The sequence below is a fragment of the Nycticebus coucang genome, chromosome 5, assembly GCF_027406575.1.
Source record: "Nycticebus coucang isolate mNycCou1 chromosome 5, mNycCou1.pri, whole genome shotgun sequence".
Taxonomy (NCBI): domain Eukaryota; kingdom Metazoa; phylum Chordata; class Mammalia; order Primates; family Lorisidae; genus Nycticebus; species Nycticebus coucang.
Window position 1 is genome coordinate 67455114 of NC_069784.1, and position 9790 is coordinate 67464903.

General features: G+C 36.2%; 1 pseudogene; it reads left to right on the top strand.

Annotated features, from left to right (window-relative positions):
* The first annotated feature begins 6071 nt into the window (after window positions 1–6071).
* On the top strand, window positions 6072–6248 carry LOC128586842 (uncharacterized; annotated as a pseudogene).
* Window positions 6249–9790: the final 3542 nt, after the last annotated feature.

Genomic DNA, 9790 nt, shown 5'->3' on the forward strand with positions numbered 1-9790 from the left:
GCATAGCAGTCTTTTTCAGGTTTCTTTTCATTTTTTTTTTTTTTGTAAAATTACTTTCTCGACCCAAATACTATATTCTTTGCATGAGAGTCATTATGCACAGTCCCTTTACCATACTTTTTACAATTTTTTTTTAAACATAGGTCCATCTATTTGAAAATAATCATGAGCAGCAGTATTCTGTACACCATTTCCAATTCTCATTTCCCTTAGGTTTTTGTCTTCAGGATTCTTTGTGTTTCTGTATATGTATCATAGCATCCTGGTAACAGGTTTTGTCTATACTATTTTAAGATAGTGTGTAAAAAAGTAATATACCTGTGTTTCAAAATACCCAGATGTTAAATGACTCAGAATAAAATCTTCTGTAGAACCGTTAGTTTTGGCCAATAGTGTGTCAGAGAATAAACGGGTTGGTCAGATTTGTTGTTTACTGCGTGAAGTTATGTGAGAGTCAAGATCTCACATAAGCCGTAGCAGTAGAAGAGGAGGTAAAACAATTTATCTGATATTTTTGATGCATACCTGTATAAAACATAAGAGAGACTTGAAAGTTCTTCAATATTAGTGATTTAATGACCTATAAAATAACCTGCTTAAGGCAAAGGACAATGGAGCAAGAACTTGGGGACCATGGGAAAATATGGTGAGGGTTGAGTGCATATATATTTTTTTTTTTCAGATTGATATAAGGGTACAGATGACTAAATTGTTTGCAATTTTTTTTTGCAATTGTTAGGTGAAATCCAATTTGAGCCCTTCAAGTAGGAGATGTACTACACTGTACCCATTAGGTGAGAGCACACCAGTCTCCCTTCTCCAACCTCCTGCCCCGACTCCCTGATTGAATGAGGTCGTGTTTTTCTCTTGTGTGGGCATGCAGTTGTTTACCATTTGGTTTCATATTAGTCCTGAGTACAATGGACGATTGGTTTTCCATTCTTGTGATACTTAACTTAGAAAGATTTTCTTCAAATCCAGCCAGGTAAATACAAAAGATGTGAAGTCTCCACTTTTCTTTACGGCTGAATGGTATTCCATGGCATATATATACCCTAATTTATTTATCCATTCATGAGTTGATGAGCATTTGGGTTGTTTCTACACCTTGGCAATTGTGAACTGAGCTGCAAAAAACATTCTAATGCAAATGTCCTTATGGTAAGATATTTCTTTTTGTTTTCTGGGTAGCCACCTAGTGATGGGATTGTGGGATCAAATGGAAGGTCTACTTTTAGCTCTTTGAGGATTTTCCATACTTCTTTACATAGAGGCTATACTAGTTTGCAATACCACCAGTAGGGTAAGAGTGTTCTCTTCTCTCCACATCCATATCAGTATCTTTAGCTTTGGGACTTTGTGATGTGGGGTATTCTCTGTAAGGGTTAAGTGATATCTCAAAGTGGTTTTAATTTGCATTTATCTGATGATTGGGGATGATGAGCATATTTTCATGTGTTTTTGGCTATTCATCGGTATTCTTAGGAGAAGGCTCTGTTCATATCTTTTCCCCAGTGATAAATGGGATTATTTGATCTTTTCTTACTGACTAGTTTGAGTTCTTAGTAGATTCTGGTTATTAGTCCTTTGTCAAATTCATAGCATTCAAATATCTTCTCTAATTCTTAAGGTTGTCCATTGCTTTAGTTGCTATGTCCTTAGCTGGATTTATTTATTTTAGTATGTGTGTTTAAAACAAATCATTTTGTTAGACTATAAGTTTAAGAGCAGTGAATGGTCTTGGGTAATATATACAAATTCAGAGCTCTTGTCCTCTAAAGACTGGAAATATGGTGGGTTACCAAGTTAGGCCTTTAGTCTTAAGTAAACAGCTCAGCTTTCCAATTACCAGATTGAGATATAATTTTGAGCATTAAAAAAAACAAAAAAAAAATCAATTGTAGAAATGTAGACTAGAGAATGTCTGGCTTTGAAAAATTTCACACAAAGAAACCCTCAACATTTTTGTTAACACAAATTTAGTACCAGTCCATATAGTGAAATAGCTACTGGAATGTAGGGCAAGTTAAACAACATTAAAAATAATATTCCTGTTCCTCTAGTCTGTACTAGTCTAATATTAAAAATAATATTCTTGGGTGGCGCCTTTGGCTCAGTCGGTAAGGCGCCGGCCCCATATACCGAGGGTGATGGGTTCAAACCCGGCCCCGACCAAACTGCAACCAAAAAAATAGCCGGGCATTGTGGCAGGTGCCTGTAGTCCCAGCTACTCGGGAGGCTGAGGCAAGAGAATTGCCTAAGCCCAGGAGTTGGAGGTTGCTGTGAGCTGTGTGAGGCCACGGCACTCTACTGAAGGCCATAAAGTGAGACTCTGTCTCTACAAAAAAAAAAATAAATAAATAATATTCCTGTTCCTCTAGTCTTACTAGTCTAACCACACCTGAGGCTCTGTGCTTGGTTCACATTGTTACCTCATTAATAGTATTAACAATAATAATAGCATACTATTATACTTGTAAGGGGCTTAACAGTATAAAACACATTCTCAGATACATTGCCCCATTTTAGCACAGTTGCTAACAAAATTTTGTACATATATGCACCTAGAAAAGCATAATGAAATAAGTGGGAGAGAAAAAAAAAACAATAAAAAGCTTTAGGCAGGATGGCGCCTGTGGCTCAAAGGGGTAGGGAGCCGGCCCCATATGCCGGAGGTGGCAGATTCAAATCCAGCCCCGGCAAGAAACTGCAAAAAAAAAAAAAAAGCCTTAGGAAGTTTGGTTTTTAAAGTGTAGTACCTTTTAGGGTACTTATGATATTCAGAAAATTGCAAACTTAAAGAAATTTTCATACTGATACCAAGATATTATCATTTGTCTTTTTCAATGTATTGACACTTGTAATGATGGTTCAAAAGTGGGTAAAATTTTTTCCCATGTTTTTGCTTAAATAAAGGCAGTGGCAACCAACTGTACTAACAGTCATTTTATTCTTCACTCTCAGACATTCACAGGGAAGAGGGAAAAAAGTCAATTTTTTTTTGAGAATGCTCTTGAGGAAGCAAAAATAGTACTAATTATATTAAGTATCAACCCTTTGAGTATATTCATTTGAAAACTCTGTATCAGTGGTTCTCAACCTTCCTAATGTCTCCTAATGCTGTGACCCTTTAATACAGTTCCTCATGTCATGGTGACTCCCAACCATAATATTATGTTTGTTGCTACTTCATAACTGTAATTTTACTACTGTTATGAATTGTAATGTAAATATCTGATATGCAGGATGTATTTTCGTTGTTACAAAGGGGTCGCGACCCACAGGTTGAGAACCGCTGCTGTATATGATGAAAATGGGAAGTATACATAAAACTTTGCTGCTTTGTACAAAAGTGAACCCATATTTTATCAATGAGTAATGCATGCTATTTTAAAATTTTAGTATTAAGCATGGGCAAAAGTTCACCTCAAAGGGCAAGATAAACCAAAATATTTTTTTCCCTTTGAATTTCCCCCCTTGTGGATAAAAACCAACAAATTTTAATAGAACAATAAAAATTTTATTAATATAGTTTTAGGTTCTACTGTGCAACCTTTAAGAATGAATCTTTGAAGTTTCAGTATGGTATCAAAGGTTAATATCCACAGTTACCTGAAAAGGCTACTAAAATGCTCTTATTCCTTTTCAACCACATATCTATTTGCTGCAAGATTTTTATCAGAACCACATAGAATAGATTGAAGGCAGAGAAGATATGAAAATCTAGTCATCTGAAGACTATTAAAGAAGTTTGGAAAAAAGTAGCACAATAAAATTTTTCTCATGTTTTAAAGAATATGTAATTATTTTCCACATTTAAAAATACACTAGTAGTTGGGTGGGGTGGCTCATGCCTGTAATCTGGCACTTTGAGAGGTCAAGGCATGAGGATTGGTTGAGGCCAGGAGTTTGAGACTAGCCTGAGCCAGAGCAAGATCCTGTCTGTACAAAAAACAGAAAAAATACTAGCCAGGTGTGATGGTATGCACCTGTAGTCCCAGTTACTCGGGAGGCTAAGGCCAGAGGATTGCTTGACACTGCTGCACTCTAGCCTGAGAAGCAGAGCAAGACCTTGTCTCAACAAAACAGGCCCTAGTTATGTTAACATGTGATAAGCTTATTATTGTTATTTGATATAATTTAATAATTAGATATGGTAAAATTTGTCAGTTTTAATTTTTTAATATGGTAAATATTAGCACATAAAACTCATATGCACAAAACTTTTTGATGTTCTCAACAATTTTAAGCATATAAAGAAGTCCTGTAACTAAACATTTCAGAAATGCTTGCTTAAAGAAATCTAATTAAGGGCGGCGCCTGTGGCTCAAGGAGTAGGGAGCCGGTCCCATATACCGGAGGTGGCGGGTTCAAACCCAGCCCCGGCCAAAAAAAAAAAAAAAAAAGAAATCTAATTAAAAAAACAATAAGACAACAAGGTAGCTGTCATATGGTGTTTAAGAGAATACCTGAGAATACCTTGGACATCTTTTGTTTTTACCTGTTCAGCATCTGAATCCTGTTTTTCTTTTCTTTTCTTTTTCTGTTTTTTCTTTTCTTTTTTTTTTTTTTTGAGACAGAGTCTCACATGTCACCCTGGGTAGAGTGCTTTGGCGTCACAGCTCACAGCAACATCAAGCTCTTGGACTTAAGTGATTCTCTTGTCTCAGCCTCCCTAGTAGCTTGGACTACAGGCACCCACAACAACAGCCAGCTATTTTTTGGTGGCGGTTGTCATTGTTATTTAGCAGGCCCAGGCTGGGCTCAAACCTGCCAGCCTCAGTGTACGTGGCTGGTGCCCTACTCACCGAGCTATGGACGCCGAGCCTGATTCCTGTTTTTCTGATAAAAATACATGAGTTTTCCTTTAAGGAGTCAAACTGCTGCTGTGTTTTAATTGGGGTTTTTCTTAACTCTTAGCTGCAGGGGATGCAGGGCTAGGCACTCTACCCAGACGTAGTTGATAAGTACGTTTCATACGCCGATCTCCTCATTTTCCAGTCAGTGTGATTTTTTAAAAATGGGGATAGCGCAAAGAAACATCTGAATGCATTTGAAGATACATTTCTTAATACAAAGCATTTCAGAGAAAAATAAAATAGACAGATGTCAGGAAACAAAACTCTAGTTATGTTGTTTTTGCATTTGGCCCAAGTCAGGTCAGTTCTGTGACGCAGCAAACTCCCTGTTTGCTGAAATCCATTTGAGATGGAGTTCTCCCACTTACGTTTGAAAGGATCCTATTAAGTATTCCTCCAGGAAAAAGAAGAGTCATTGTAAACAACTATATCCTTAACATAAGGAAGAAATTTATGACACTCATTGTCTTAAATGCTTAAAATTTCCCTGTAGAATTAAGTAATTTTTTACTGGAAAGGATACTTAAAGAAGAAAGGTGTCAACACCTTTGTTGCCAGAGTAAAGAAACTGAGATTTTGGCTCAGCACTAATAGCACAGTGGTTAGGGTGCCGGCCACATACACAGAAGTTCGCCAGTTCTAACCTGGCCAGGGCCAGCTAACCAATAATGACAACTGCAACAAAAAACAGCCGGGCATTGTGGCGGGTGCCTGTAGTCCCAGCTGCTTGGGAGGCTGAGGCAAGAGAATTGCTTGAGCCCAAGGGTTTGAGGTTTCTGCAGCTGTGGCATCTACCCAGGGCAACATGGTAAGACTCTGTCTCTAAAAAAAAAAAAAAGAAAGAAAATAAAACGAAACTGAGATTCAGAATTTTAATGTCATTTCAATATACCTAGTTAGTGGGAGAGTGAGAAAAGAGTTCAGTATTACCGTTAGTGTTTGTATCCATCCAATAACTGTACTCAGTGATAGTCCAGAGCTAAGGGATTTCAAAAAATGCTGGTGAGTGGAACTGGATGTGTTTTCGGGGCCTATTTAATTTTGAGATTATACAAGTCATATGAAAGCAAAGTAAAGTGCAGAGTTAAAGGAAGTATCCAGAAAATCTTAAAGAAAAATTCAAATTGTGGAGAAAGAGTGGTCATGGCAAGATCTGAGATTGTTAACATAACTGAGAATTAAAATATAACGATAATAGTTTAGCAATTTCGGATCCCTTCTCGGCCTTTTGGCTAAGATCAAGTGTAGCAGTCAATTTTGGCTCAGAGTCATACAATCTTACTGTTATATTAATTCACGTAGTCAGTAAACAATTCATTTGTAGGGATTATTCTGAAGAAAATGTTCAGATTAGACTCTGTGTATTCTGTTTGATACAATATACACTATATTACACTTTTTGCCAGTTTGGCAGTTTCTTAGTGTTCGTATCTCATACTGAGCCAAATTTTCCAATACATAGCTTTTATTTTAGGTATAAATTTAGAAATTAATTATTTTACTCCACAAGTGTGATGTGGACTGCATTAAAATCAACACCAGTTTAACCTGCATTGTGTTGTTTATGTGAATATGACTCATGTGTTAATAGTTGATAATATACAGTAGTTTCAGTAGTTTGCTTATTTGTTCACTAGAGCGTGGTATTTCAGCATAAATCATATTGTTTATATTATATTACCTTGAATTTTTCCTTTTATTCTCATCTTATTTGAATATATTTTTTAATTACAAAGAAAACTAAATCATCCTTTGACAAATGTATTTTTTTCTTCCTAGATAGTGATCATTTCAGATATCCTGTTGGAATTCTCACTAAATTGACTTTAGTCTATTGTTACAAAGGTTCTTACATTATTCATAAAACTCCAGCATGGACAATTTCTCCACTCTGAGTATGATACCTAAATAAGAGTATGCTAATCTAAAAAGGACCAAATAAATTTCCTATTTGGAAACATAAAAACATAACAAATTAAATGAAATTTAAAAAGAAAGTTTAATGGCTTAGGCCACAAATTTAATTTATTTCTGGTTAACCCAGCAATGCTGTAATTCTATTGATGAAAGATTCAGCTCAATTTTGAAGATATAGGTATCAAATTGGGAAAAGACATCAAATACAAAAGAATTAGGGTGAAAAAATATCAGTAATTCTACACATTTGGCTATTTGTTCATTCATACTAATGGTTCTCAAACATCAGAAGCATCTGACGATCTTGTTAAACATTTAGATACCCAGGCTGTATAAATGCACATTCTGATTCAGTGTGTTTTGGGAAAGGCCTAGATAACCGCATGTGTGACAAATGCAGTAAGGCATGTTGCTGGAGAAAATTCAACGTTACATTTGTCAAAATCAATCTCTATGTCCATATCTGAACTCCGATTAAATCATATAAACTATGCAAAGCTGTTTTCTAGCTTCAAAAAGTGGGACTAAGGGGAATTCAGGAAATAACTCCCCAAGTGAATGTCAGTTCATGTGCTCAGTTGCCAACCCCCTCAATGGTGATACAAGAAAGGAGTAAAATAAAACAAATAAAAGGGGGAGAGGGAGACTTTTGCTTAAAACCCAGGGTGAAACATGAAACACCTTTTCCTCATTTGAGTGACTCTGTCTAGTGCTAAACCCCTTATAAATTGAAGTTGTACTGTAATTGATTTTATTCTGAACAAAACATCAAATCCTCTTGGGGAAAAACAAAGGGAAGTGAGATTAGCTAAGGAAACAGAAAAAAATTCCATTTCAATGATTAAAATTTATGCCTCAGGAATTAAGCAGGCTGATGCTTTCCTGGATTTACAGCATTTCATTTGTTACTGCCATTAGCTTTAACTGCTTTGGGAAAATTTAACAACAGAGCTATGGCGTGGCTTACAACCATCACGAGCTTCAAAGATTCTAGAGCATGAGAAATGTTTCCTTGCAAACTTTGCTTTAATAGGATTACTTGGATAACTTCTTTGAATATTTATTTCCTCCATAAATCAGGTAGGATACACTTTAATGACAGTGTTTTAAATGTTGTCATCTTATGGTTGAAGATCATGACATCTAGAAAGGTATATGTTTAAATGAATCACAAGCTTTGAAATTTTTTGAAAAGAGGAAGCTAATTCCTATATCTGTAGTGTCATCTTCATTCAACAAACTGAAAAGAAGAATTTATGGAATAACAGTTTTGCATATCAGTTTAGCAATGAGTTTGGAGAAATGAGATTATCCACAACTAAATAAGCAGGAAGCTAAAGGGGCCCTCCTCATCCTTACCAATATTTGCTATGAAATGTTGTTCACTTCCAAAATGACAATTATGATACACAGTAAGAATGGTATTTCTGTCTCGGCTCTCATGCATAAAAAATAAACTGCCAATACATAATTAATGAAAATAATGAAACTGGAGCGAGATCCCAGGCCTCATTCAGATTAATGCCAGTTGCCTGAATTGCACATGTTCTAATAATTTGTATTAGATTTTGACTGGATTTCTTAAATATCCTCCTAGTTAAACATTTTTTGATCTAAAAAATTACAATATAATTTGAATTAAGGCATTTTGAGCGTGCCTATATATAATTTTAAAGTCAGAAAACTTGCTTGAGTTTACAGTCAGCCTAGAGGTGACTTGAATAAAGTTGTTAACTAATGAACGAGGCAGTAGTTAACGCCAGTCTGCTTGCGCTCATCACTCTCTTGAAGGACATTTATTCGACTTTGGGTTTCAAAGCTAATTGGAAGTCATGGCACGTTGATAAATATTGGAAATAAGGCTAATATTGCCATACCATTTATTCCTATTTCATTAATTTTGTAGTGATGGAACATCTGACTTCTCTCTCTGTGTAAATAGTACATTTCTCATTACATAAATGAATCACAATATTTATGAAAAGTTGGTTACTATTTGAATAGCTTCCCCATTTCTTTATAATTAAAATCCTACTAATTATTAAAATTGGAATAGCTATTATTCAAGAATTACAATGTAAAGAAAGTTATTAGAACTCAGTAAAATAAAATACTTTCAAAAAACAAAACCGTAGTTTATAATACATACATTTTTTTCTTACCAGACTTTTCATTTTATTTTTAATTTTTTAATTTTTGAGACAGAGTTTCATTTTGTCGCCCTCCATAGAGTGCCATGGCGTCATAGCTCACAGTAGTCTGAAATTCTTGGGTTCAAGCCATCTTCTTGCCTCAGCTTCCCAAGTAGCTGGGACTAAAGGCGGCTATTTTTTAGAGACGGACTCTTGATTTTACTCAGGCTGGTCTCAAACTCCTGAGCTCAGGCAGTCTGCCCTTCTAAGCCTCTTAGAGAGCTGGGATTATAGGCATGAGCCACTGTGCCTGGCCTTAAATTAGACGTTTTAAAAGAGATATTTACTTATTTATTTAACCTATTTTTAGGCACCCATTGAATTATCAGCTTTGCTACTAAACAAGCCAAACTCCCATGTATTATTGTACATGTACATGTTGGTCACTGCAGGTTGCCTGTGATGACCATGGCTCTGATTTGTCCAGCTTGGCTCTGCTCCACATTCTTGCATTTTAAAACAAAGCCTAGAAGAGAGGACACTGCTAGTGATACAAGCTTTCCCCACTCAGGGCTAGACAGGGACCCCAGTTTCCTAGGCCTGGGCGACTTCTTGTAAGCCAGGCCTCTTCTGGATGCCCTGTCCTTTTGCCTAGAGCTGGAAGGACTGCATTCATTTGACACATTGAAAAGGTGTCTTCCAGCTACCAAGTGCTGGCCAAGTGTAATTCTCAATACCTTAGACCCCCAGACAAAAGACTCATGCAGAGATGTCCCTCTTGGGACTTTCCCTCTGCCAGAGGCTCTGGTGCTTTTTATTCCTACTCTATTCCCTTCTATCTAATAAATCTTGTTTTACCACTGATTTGTGGTCCGTGGGTTC